At 41.5% G+C, this 12908-nt stretch overlaps 1 pseudogene; it reads left to right on the top strand.

Annotated features, from left to right (window-relative positions):
- The window catches only part of LOC149747207 (uncharacterized), a 52667-nt pseudogene extending 44913 nt beyond the window's left edge, over positions 1-7754 (top strand).
- Positions 7755-12908: the final 5154 nt, after the last annotated feature.

The following is a 12908-nucleotide window of genomic DNA, read 5'->3' as shown; positions in this document are numbered from 1 at the left end:
TGAAATATACAGGATAGCTTTTCTCAGGGCTCTGACCTTTAAGAGTCCCTTCATATAGAGAAAAAAAGTTGCAGAACAGAGAATAACATTTGTTGGAGGTTTACAGGAACATCATGACCTGACCTACATGGACAGCTGCAAGAACAAAGGATTCGGACACCAAGAAGTTTGTGACAACTAACCACGCTCCACCCTCACCTTGCCTTTAAAAGTGCTTTGCTGAAACCCTTCAAGGAGTTTGGGGTTTGGGGGGCATGAACCACCCATCTCCTTGCTTGGCCCTGCAATAAACCTTTGTCTGCTCCAAACTCCGACATTTCAGTATTGTTTGGCCTCACTGTGTGTCAGGCACGCAACCTTGCATTCGGTAACAATTTTGGCAAAGCTAGTCTAGGAATCTGTGCCCATGGCAGGTCAACAGGTCAACCCCTTGGCTGAGTCCCCCAGCAGCTGCCAGAGCTCGTTTTGCTCTGGGGATCTCGGAGGCGCTGGCCCCAGAGGCACCGGCAGCCCCACAGCATGAGGCTTCGTGGAGCCACGAAACGTTCAGAGCTGCAGTCTACATTCGGAGTCGCTTAGGGGTAAGGAGCTCTAGCTTCAGCAGATGGGGAATTCTCTCCACTCCATTTGGGCTCATCCCCTTCTGGGAAGTGAGCCACTCTGGGTCTGTTCTCCTTCGAGAGCTGGGCCACTCTATTTGGAGGCCTCCGTCTGGGAGTGGAAGTGGAGTTTTTAGACCACACCTCCTCGGATTTTCTGTCTGTGCAATCATAGCTTATTTGTTGTTTGTATGTGTGTTTGTATCAGTACTTGCATTGGCCAGTTGAGATGTCTTTGGCAAATAACGGGGCTCGCGTGTGACCACACCAGGGTATCCTTCCCTGTTGCATTGGGCTTTGCCTGTGATGGAGCATTGGTTGGGATTTTCCCTTTTGGACTAGCCTTGGTCGTTTATTCAGCTTCATCTCTGATGGGGCATTGGTTGGGGTTCTCCCCCTTTTGGACTGACAGGACATTGGTTTGGAATCTCCCTTTTGGAGCTAGGGAACTGTGACTCTGAGAGACTGATGTAAGTTGTTGTTGGCTTGATATTTGATAACACTGGTCATGAATAATTAAGTGTGGATAATCGGAGTTCTGTTCCATCCTATAGTCCCCCTAGGGTGTATTTTGCAAAACTGGGAGACCTTCATCTCTGCTTCCGTAAATGAAAGAAAATGATATTTTTACTGTAACACTGTGTGACCTCAGTACTCCCTGAGATCTGGAAAACAACAGCCCCCAATGCTCTGTTATTATATCAAAGTGGGCCTTTTGCACTTGCTTTTGATTTTATCTTGGAGGGGTGTGTGTGTGTCTCAGTACCTGAGTCCAAATCCTATTCTCTCTTCCTGGTTTTGCTGAAAATAAGGCATGTGAATGTGAACGAATTATACATATATATATATATATATATATCTGTGTGTGTGTATACACACACACACACACACACACATATATAATTGTCTATTGCTGTTATTTCTTTAGACTGAAGTGGGTATTTGGGAACTGAAAAAAATAAGGAAGTTTCTTTAAAAAAAACTCAGGTGGAGAAACTGTAGGAACTCTGGTTCTGTCTGTCTTTACGTGGGAATTGACTTGTACTCCTAGGTATCGGGGAAGTTGGACAGAGCAGATTTCACGTTCACATGATGTGGGAAATATTCAATACTGAATCACCTGCTCCTGAAGCTAGTTAAGCTTGTTGGTTTGATTAATACAGACATTTGTCAGCAAGGAAAATAACTTAATATGATGAAACTTTAAGTAAATGCAAATGAGATAAGAGCTTTTAGGTAAATTCTATAGGAATAATTATGTTTCGAAAACATCTATCTAAAATAGTCTCTCCAGATTTTGGTAACTTGAAACTGAACTAGGTTGAATGGTGAGAATTCATTGACCATCTGGGTCATTTCAAATAGGATAAAATATTGGAACATTAGTTGCTGGGGAGATGTAAGTTTACCTACCTTTGCCTTCTTAGGAGAGTAAAACTAAAGCATAAGTTTACAGTCAGGAAATGCTGGTATGACAAACAGTTCACAATTACTTGCCTCTTGGTTTTCACTAGAAATTAAGGTCTTTGAGAGGTGAGGATTCTAATTTAAATATGTAATTAAAGCTACTAAAATAATAAAGGAAACATTTCAGGATACAGTAGGAGAGTAGGATATATGTTTTGAGTAAAAAAAGAAGTTTTGTGTATGGTCAGTCTGAGATTAGATTAAACTTAATTAGGTAAATGGATTTTGTTATTAAAAGTAGGCTGCTGCAGGACTAGATTTGGTTCTTCTCTGCTAAGAGAACAAGTTTACTTAAAATGCTGCTTTTGATAACAGATTGTGTGAACTTCCTTGCCTTTAAGTGATCTGTATTTGTTTTTAAATATTCACAGTGACCTATGATTCTATCTGACCAGATGTCTTTAAAGCTTTTTGATATTTTTGACAAACTTTCTATCAAATTCTAATTAAAGTTCTTTTGACTTCAGCTAAATTTGGGTTGCTTCAGAGGGCCCCTGAGGCATCTCAGAGAAACATTAAACTAACTAGAACTTTTTGGTATGTTGAATGACATGGGAAGCATTGTCAAATGAGTGATAAGCCTCCTCAGAATACACTACATGGATAAATGTTATTATTATAGACAGTCTAGAAAGTTTCCAAAATTTGGATATGTCTTAGTATCATGTCATAATTCTAGCTGTTATCTTAAAATACTATATGTCACAGCAACTTGACTGAGCTTCTTTGTCAAAACACTGTAATCGGATCCTTAACCTTGCCTTTTTAAGTCTCGTATAGACAGCTAAACTGATGCTTTGCAGAATTGCTGCATCTTCAAGAAGACTCGTAAAAAGGACTTTTTTTTTTGATAGGTACAATTTTCATTTAAATCGTAATGCTGAACTGGGTAAGATGTTTAAAAAGTCTAACGGAAACTCTGATTCGTGAAATTGTTGATAAAAAAGGATTAATTACATAGGATTGACTAAACTGATGAGCGTGGTTATAATTTTTTGGTTCCATCTGAAATATTGTTGGCTTTTCATCTATGCATTCTGATTTAACTGTTTACCAAATGTTTGTCTATCGGTGTTGAAAGTTATTGTTTTACTTCTAACCACACTGTTGCCCCTAATGTTTAGGATAGGGAGAAAATTCTCTGATGCGGTTGCCACAGAGCCTAACTACTCATGGTGTGTAACACCACTTGCTTTAAGTCTGTTGCTAAAAGCACATGGACATCTGCTTTGGCCACTGAGGAGGGGAACACGTTTGAAAATCAAAATGGAGTAGCTGTGGTTCAGACATCCAAGGTAAAACTAGGTGGCCATTGCGGACCTGATTTCAGACAAGTTTCTGTACTGCTGAGAACTTTAGTTTTCTGAGCTGCCTCATACTCAGGATACCACCAGCCACTCTCCAAGCAGTGTCTGCTGGCAGCTGGTAGCTATAACGTTATGACTTCACAGTCTCCTCTTGTAAGTATTAAATCTTTAGACAATAAAATTGCTTTAGATCAGATGTTAGCAGAAGAAAAAAAAAGGAGACATGTAGTGGCCAACAGCTCCTGTTACGTATATGTTAATACCACATCAGAAGTTAAAACCTACCTTTGTAGACAACTGGCTACAAGTCTCCCCAAAATGCCAGGTCCAGACTGTTTTTCAGGTTTATTCTCCTGAATACCTCAGGGAATGAGGTCTTAATCTTACAAGACTTGAATCCAGGACTTGGAACTTGGGAATACTTCCAACTCAGTGTCCATTCTGCAAATCAAGGTAGGGCTATGCCCCATTTCAGCAAGAAGTAGCCAGAGCAGTTGTTGCCCAATTCCCTGAAAGATTTGGGGAAGGATGAGACAGGATTGGAGATTGAAATTGAGTTCCCCCAAAACTGAATTCCTCTGTCAAGTTTATGATTAACCTCTCTATACAAAACATTATTCCCCTTCTTGTCCAACACCTGTTCTCCCTGAGATTGAGGAGTATCAAAGAAAAGGGGGGAAATATATTAGGCAAGAACAAATCTGACTCCATATTAGATTTGTTCCTTTATACTTTAACCTTTGGTGCTCTGCTGCTGGCTCTGCACCTTTTGTAAAAGAATGTTGCCTCTAGCCTGAAATATACAGGATAGCCTCATCTCAGGCCTCCAACCTTTAAGAGTCCATTTATATAGAGATAAAAAGGTGCAGAACAGAGAGTAACATTTGTCTTATTGGAGGTTTACAGGAACATTGTGACCTGACCTATGTGGACGGCTGTAAGCACAAAGGATTCAGACACCAAGAAGTCTTCTCTTTTTTTTCTTAATGCATGTTCAACTTAAATTTTTTACCGTGAAATAAAGCATACTCACAAAATAATGCAAGAAAACATTTACATGCACCTTAGAAGCAATAATAAAACAAGCACCATGGAGCCACCAGCCTGGTGGATGCAGCACTGACCCAGGGCCCCTGTGGTCCCCCCTTAGCAAGGAGAGTATCACGTGATAACTTTTCTCCTTCTTTTTTCTTCTATCTAAACACACTGGGTGATCCTTCAATAAACAGATTAACTACAGGGTTTAGTGGTAGGAGAGAGACACTCCAGTAGCTCCAAGCACACCAGGCACTCAGTCCGTGGTTCCTAAACACCCTTCCCCACGAAAAGGAACCAGGGGGAAATGGCCGATTCCAGGGCTGGGGCAGGGAAAGTACAAGGTGAGCCTGAGTCTAGTTAATGGCAGATAGAGAATGCTAAAACAACAAAAATGACAGGACTCTGTCAAAGAGCCAGCCAAATTTGGGACAAGGAGTAAGTAATGACCATAAGGGATAACACTTTGAATTAAAAAAAAAAAAAAAAAAAGAGAAAGAGGGGCTTCCCTGGTGGTGCAGTGGTTGAGAGTCCGCCTGCTGATGTAGGGGACACGGGTTCGTGCCCCAGTCCGGGAAGATCCCACATGCCGCGGAGCGGCTGGGCCCGTGAGCCATGGCCGCTGAGCCTGCGCGTCCGGAGCCCGTGCTCCGCAACGGGAGAGGCCACAGCAGTGAGAGACCGCGTACCGCAAAAAAAAAAAAAAAAGAATCCATGAAACCACTGACTCTAAAAATAAGTCTTCCAAATGTAAATAAGGAGAGGGAAGAGGGGAGAAAAGAGGGCTCTTCCCAAGAAGAGCGCCAGCAGATAAACGTGGAAGGGATGCATGCACTACGGAGACCACCGTTTCAGACCCCATATAGTAAATCCTCAGTGCGCAGAAACCAAGAAGTTTGCAACAACTAACCATGCCCTTCCCTCACCTTGCCTATAAAAGTGCTTTGCTGAAACCCTTCGAGGAGGCACGAGCCCACATCTCCTAGCATGGTTCTGCAATAAACCTTTCTCTGCTCCAAACTCCGATGTCTTGGTATTATTTGGCCTCACTGTGCACTGGGTACATGAACTCGCGTTCAGTAACAGTTTTTGCACACAGGACATAAATCATCTCTTTTCTGATCTCTTAGCACCTCATTCCAAAGATCTACCTGTTGCCCATTCACTAATTTACACCTTACATTTTCTCTTTTGTCATATTGTATTTGCCACCTGATTCAGAATGAAGATCTGGCTATTTCAGTTGCATGATGCAATGATTAAAATGTTTACTTTCATTTTCCTTGTACACAGAGTCCTTCTGTGTCTTTCTGAGACTTCTGAATTACTTAGGTTTGTCCTTCTGGTAAGTTCTGAACTCCAGGCTGCTGCTTCCTCCTCCATGCTCCTCTCCAGGCTTGTATTTCTTCTTCAGTAGAAAGCAGGACTTTAAACTTTACCTTCTCTTCATTGCCTCTACTTCATTGGGGATATTTATATATACATATATATATATATTTTTTAATTATTTTATTTTTGCCTGTGTTGGGTCTTTGTTGCCGCATGCGGGCTTTCTCTAGTTGCAGTGAGCAGGGGCTACTCTTCCTTTCGGTGCGCGGGCTTCTCATTGTCGTGGCTTCTCTTGTTGGGGAGCATGGGCTCTAGGTGTGCAGGCTTCAGTAGTTGTGGCACGTGGGCTCAGTAGTTGTGGCTCACGGGCTCTAGAGCTCAGGCTCAGTAGTTGTGGCGCACGGGCTTAGTTGCTCCACAGCATGTGGGATCTTCCCGGGTCAGGGCTCGAACCTGTGTCCCTTGCATTGGCAGGCAGATTCTTAACCACTGTCCCACCAGGGAAGCCCTATTTTTTATATTTTTGAAAAAAATTTTAGAGTTCCTTTTAGAGTTTGGGTTGGGTTCCGTGGAAGTTTGTCACTTACCTGTGTTCCTGGACTATGAAACTATGAACTAGTAATATCTGGGCTAAGGAATAGTTTCTCTGGATAAATAAATTTTATAAATACCTATAACGTCTGTACAGATTTCTATCTTTTCAATATTTTATCCCACTTCCTTACATAATATTCTTTTGTTTTCTCTGTCCTCTTCAAGCCCAAGGATTATACCTTTAATGCCAATCCCTCCGTTAGAGATATTTGTATTTTTGTCTATTGGTTTCTCCAAATATTTGTTTACTCTTAACAGTTCATCTTTTTAAAATTTGTCTCCAGAATTTTAATCAAACCCCCAGATCTTGCCTTTCAAATATTCTGGAGTTTCAAATTTTTTTCACTACATCCAGTACGTTTGTCTTTAAAGAACTGAAGTTCTTGTCCAGGTTATTTCCCACATTGTTGGCTAGAATTTCTCCCTGGACAAAATGTAACCTTGGTCCTACGGTGTGTAGCATGACTTGATCAGAAGGAATGTTGAGAATCAGTATATTTCTTGACCTGACTACAGCCAATTTGTCAACATGAGATGTCTTTATTATAAGCAATGGTTTCATGGGACTACTTTTTCTTTACCCCTGTAGAGGCAGGATAATCAGGTTACTGATTATCCTGAGTTGACTCATTTTCTCTATGAATTTCTTCACGTCCTCATGACATGCATAGTAGAGTTCTATGTTAGGCTCATCAGTAAGGCTGAATATTTTTGTTTTCCATTTTTTACTGCATAGAAACTCTTATTTAAGTAATGAATATCTCTCTGTCTCTGTCTTTCTCTCCCAGACAGAAGAAAAAGTGAAGGGAATCCCAGGCAGAAGAAAGAATGTAACCAAAGACACAGGCATGAGGGAACTGCACTTCTCTGTGGAAGAACTCATATGGGTAAAATGGGAGAGGTGGCAGGAGCTGGGGCTGGAAAAGCGGGGCGGAGCCAGTGTGTGGAGGGTCCAATATGGTCCCCCAGGAGTCTGACTTATCATGCTGAATGGGGAAGCATCTAAGTTTGTTTGTTTCAACACAGGAGCAGGGGCTTCCCTGGTGGTCCAGTGGTAAAGAATCCGCCTTCTGATGCAGGGGACGTGGGTTTTATCCCTTGTCAGGGAACTAAGGTCCCACATGCCATTGGCAACTAAGCCCACGCGCCACAACCAGGGAGCCTGCGTGTCGCAAACTACAGAGCCCACGTGCCCTGGAGCCCACGCGCCACACCTAGAGAAGAGAAAATCCGCACGCCACAACTAGAGAGAAGCCTGTGCACCACAACGAAGATCCCACGTACCGCATCGAAAGATCCTGCATGCCTCAACGAAGATCCTGCGTGCTGCAACTGAGACCCGATGCAGCCAAAAGTAAATAAAAATCAATCAATCCATCTTAAAACAAACAAACAAATAAACGAAACCCCCCACAGGAGCAGCACGCGGTTTCCATGTTGAGAAAGATAATTCTGAACTAGTGGTTTTGGAAGGTGGATTGATAGCTGGGATAGGTACTGGCAGCAGGGAGACCAGTCAGGAGATGGCTACAATAATCTAGGGAGAGCTGGGGAAGGTGAGTTGTGTCTCAGCTCACGGCATCCTTGAAACACTGAAGGGAAAGCTCCAGTGATCCGCAGGAGTGACCCAACCTGGCGTGCCAGTGAGGACGGCTGGCACGGGAAAGAACTGGATGCGGATGGAACTCTTGGTAGCCTGACGACTAGTTCTTCAAGACACGATCCTGACTGGATTCGATCTTTCTGGCCTTCCTGCCTGAGCCAGAGTGCATTTTGATTTCGTGACTACCCTGCACTGTTTCTTAAATCAGTATTACATTCATGTTCCCCTTGTGGATTAAGTGGGGCGGACTATGAATGCCTTCCCAGTTGCTGCCTGTGCAGTCCCGACACTGCACCCAGTACAGGTGGTGATGGGTACACTCAGGAAGCTGCCCTGAGGACCTTTCATGACTATTCATGACTGGGAGGGCCTACCTGACAACTAAACAGATGTGGAGAGAAATAAGAAAGAGAAGCCGGGGAGACTCTGATGTGTCCATCTCAGACAACTGCATGATTAGCAGAGCCTTGAAATGCAAGAGTAGGCTGGGGTGAAAGCTGATTTAAACTTTTGGAGTTCAAAGTGCCGGCAGGACATGAAGGTAGCTCTCCGGCAGACAGCTGGAAGCACTGGTAGTGTCTTCTCCATTTGGAATTCTGCACCTGCAGCCAAATGCCCACAGGTCATGTCAGACACTATGTAAAAGCCTAGCCAGAAGCTTCCTGTCTAAAATACTTAAAAAGAGTGTGTTGCACCCTGTTTTTCTGTTATGGTCTTTCCAGCACTTCAACCCTTAATTTATACTCCAACTTTTCCCGGTATCTCCTTGGTTTTCTTGCTTGGCATTATCAGATTCTAACGTGCCATAATTATATTTACCTTTTTCATTCTTCCTCACGGTGTGCTACATACAAGTGAGGATTATTTTTCTGTTTTATTCACTGTTGTACCCCTAGTGACTAGAACAGCATCTCACATATGCTAGGCACACAAAAAATACCTGTTGAATAAATGAAAGAAAAAGTAAATAACTTTTAAAAAAACATTTCACGTATATTCAAACCTTATGTCCATTAGCAGTAGGCCTACATGAGTGGAATTATAAAAAAGTATTATATTTGTAAATATGTTTCTCAAAATGACTATCCACTCTACTGATTCCAGATCTAATTACACTGGAATAGTTAATTGCTTTATGTCCTACTTAGAGATTTCTCAAAATTATAGCATTAGGATGTTAATATTATCTCCTAAACTATAAAATGATGTTTAATTTGCTTCTTCATGTAAGTTAAACATAATTAGAATGCTTAGTGGGCCAGAAGGCAATTTTGTTTGATGAAGCTGGTCTTCCTCTTTTAGTATTAGGTTCACTTAATATAAGATGACATTATCTTTATAGATCATTTAAATTTTATATGGATTACCTTTACAAAATATTTCTAAAATACAGTCATTTCATTGTTACAGTGTTACTCATGGATTAGTTAAGATCCCCTTGAGGAAGTCTATTATTTCTACTTCCCTCTGAAATAGTTAAAGTGTTCATAAAACTTAACTCATCAGAGAGCATGGGAGATGTCATACAGATCTTGATGGCATAAACATTCCTGAAGAGTTCTGAAGTATTTTGATCATTTTGAAAATAAATTTAAAATCCAATTAATAAAGGAGTGATTTTCTAAAATGTATGCAACATAAGTAGCAAAGGAAATTCTTTAGAAATTTCATTTTAAACACTTTGTTCAAGAAGTCAGTCTTCTCTGCAGCAATGAATTTCTCACCATCTTCACTTGTTTATTATATTCAGGTGATTGGTATTAATTTGTCTCTTGTTTCTTTTTGCATCTTCACTTTGAAGTCCGATTGGAATTCGTTCCGTACAGAAAACAATTTAATTTTCATTGAGGCCTTTTCAGACTATGTACATCTGCAAAAAATATCAAAGGAATGATCCAGAGCAGCAGCTACTACAAAGGAAGGACCTTTGTTGGAAACGTGAGTAAGAAAGTAACCAAAGTTATTAATCATTTTCTCAATCCTTTCCACATCCCTGCCAGTGATTCCTAGGATACAATACTAATAATATTTCCTCTGACATAGGCATTACTATAACGGAAGCTCCCTTTACATAGTAACATTAACTCAACCGGGAGTCAAATGCTGAGAAATATTTTTAGAGGCAATTGTTTGCGAAAGATGCCTTCTTACATTTTTTTTGGAATTGCCATGCATAAGCAGAATTTGATCAACAGAAAAGAAACTGTGATGGACGTTCTGCAAGGTCCCAATGGTTCTGACAGCAAAAGAAACGAAAGGGTCTAGTGAAAAAGCAATTTGCAGACGGATACATAAGAGTATAATGTCATTTCTGGGAAAAAAATTCCAATACACAAAACTATACCCTTCTATACGTACACAGAAGGGTGACTGTAGAAAGTATGTGGGTAGCAGTTTCCAGAAGGGTGCTGGATTTAACTTGGTATTCTTTAAATGTATGGCCCTGAGATTATATATAATTACTCATGGAATAAGACGATGTAGAGAAAGACTTCACATGATTATAGAAGAAAAGACAAAATGGGTCAAAAACTCAACTCAGAACAAAATTTTGAAACAAACTAATTCTAAGGAATTAGTTTGGAAAGGTAGTGGAGTGTAAACGTGCTCTACAGAGCTCTTTGAATTAGCTGTGTAAATTGTCTCTTTTAACTTTTACAACAAGATTGAGGCAGGTAGTATTATTTGCTCTTTACAGATGGGCAAACTGACACTCAGAAAGGTGTCTCACTTTCAAATCTCACATACATATTAAGGGAGTTTGAATTTGAATTAGGTTCTTCCTCCAAAATCCATCCTTCTGCCAGTGCACCAGATTGCTTCCAGTAACTTTCTCAATTTTCTTCTGTGACCACCTACTAACATCTTTTGTTTTTAAGTCCTTTAATCCTTTTATTATTTGAACACTGTTATTCTATTACAAACAAATGATTATATTATTGATTGGTTCTTTTAGATCAAAACAAATGTATTTAACAAATGTTTTACACTGTTATTGTAGAATCACTGCAGAATAAGAAAAGATTAAAGAAGGAAAAAAACTCTCCATGTCATACCATTTAAAGGTAGTCACTGTTAACATTTTGGTAAACATCCCATTGCAGTACTGTTTTATAGTCAGCTTTTACGAATTACTCATTCGGGGGACTTCCCTGGTGGTACAGTGGTTAAGCATCCGCTTGCCAATGCAGGTGACACGGGTTCGAGTCCTGGTCTGGGAAGATCCCACACGCCACGGAGCAACTAAGCCCGTGTGCCACAATTACTGAGTCTGTGCTCTAGAGCCCGCAAGCCACAACTACTGAACCCACGTGCTACAACTACTGAAGCCCACGCGCCTAGAGCCCATGCTCCGCAGCAAGAGAAGCCACCACAATGAGAAGCCCACACACCGCAAGGAAAAGTAACCCCCGCTCGCCGCAACTAGAGAAAGCCTGAGTGCGGCAACGAAGACCCAACGCAGGCAAAAATAAATTAATTAATTTAAAAACAAAAAGCATTACTCATTCAGGACTTCCCTGGTGGCACAGTGGTTAAGAGTCGCCTGCCAATGCAGGGGACACGGGTTTGAGCCCTGGTCTGGGAAGATCTCACATGCCACGGAGCAACTAAGCCCATGTGCCACAACTACTGAGCCCACGCACCACAGCTACTGAGACTGCACTCTACAGCCCGCGAGCCACAACTACTGAAGCCCGCGCGTGCCTAGAGCTCATGCTCCGCAACGAGAGAAGCCACCGCAATGAGAAGCCCACGCACCGCAACGAAGAGTAGCCTCTGCTCGCCGCAACTAGAGAAAGCCCGCACGCAGCAACCAAACCCAATGAAGCCAAAAATAAATAAATAAATTTATTTAAAAAAAAATTACTCAACAAGTATTAATTGAATGTTGAAATGTGTTATTATATAACAGTGTGTTGTAGACATTTTCCCATCATTAAATGTCTTCCATGGTCACAGTTGTTGCACTGTAAAATTTTAAGATCGATCTCTATCCTTTTGCTTATTTAATGGAGGATACAAGCTAATATTTTTGTATTTAATGAGAAACTCCAGAGAAATTAAATTATTATTTTAGTAATAGAGTCTCTAAGTTCTCTACAGAACCAAGTGTCATAACATTTGTAATTTGTTTTACCTGCTTTGAAGCCATTTCGCTTGGGTTGCTGTATGCTGGAGGTTGGCAAATTATGGCCTGAGGGTCAAACTTGACCCACTGTCGGTTTTTGTGATACAGTTTATAGGAACAAAGCCACATTCATTTAGTTACTTGTCTTTTGCTGTTTTGTGCTACAACAGCAGAGTTGGTGGCCCACAGAAAGAGTATGGCCCCCCAAAGCCTAAAATATTTAATATGTGGGCCTTTACAGAAAAGGTTTGCTGACCCCTGATACATACTACAATGTTGATTCCTGCTCAAAGCTTCTCTGGCCCATATGCTCACAAATCACCATATTTTGGTACTAGAGACGCGATTCCAAATAGAGCATCCAGGTCTAGAACATGTCAGATGCCCGAATCAGAATCTGTCTACACAGCTTCCCCCAAATCCATAACATCAACAAAAGGCAAATAAAACCAAACATTACCCAGCCTGCAGCATTAGTAGGAGACAGGGAACAACTCAAACATCAAATTACCTGTAAGAAGAGAAATAAATACCAAATTCCAGTAGAATTCCTGCTCCTACAAGCCTATGGAGGCTAAGAGTAGGGGGACAGTGGCTTAAGCAACTCCATTTAAAAGAAAAGAGGGGAGCAAAGGACTTAAAGCATTGACCAAAATCACCCCAGGAAGAAAACGTTCCACATTGCGTGTTAGCACTCAGGTCTGGGAGGTGATCATTCATAGTCCTGGATACATGGAAGACGCTTGAAGGTGATGGGGCTGGAAGCAGCTGCCTCCAATCAGGACTTGTCCTGCGGGGTGTCCGTCAACAGAGAGGGGGTGGGGCACCCCAGAGACACCGCAGCA

Source organism: Delphinapterus leucas, chromosome 16, assembly GCF_059928025.1.
Source record: "Delphinapterus leucas isolate spDelLeu-1000000601 "Yukka" chromosome 16, BTC_Dleu_Yukka2, whole genome shotgun sequence".
Taxonomy (NCBI): Eukaryota; Metazoa; Chordata; class Mammalia; order Artiodactyla; family Monodontidae; genus Delphinapterus; species Delphinapterus leucas.
Note: the sequence above shows the minus strand (reverse complement) of the source record. Positions and strands in the feature narration are given on the sequence as shown.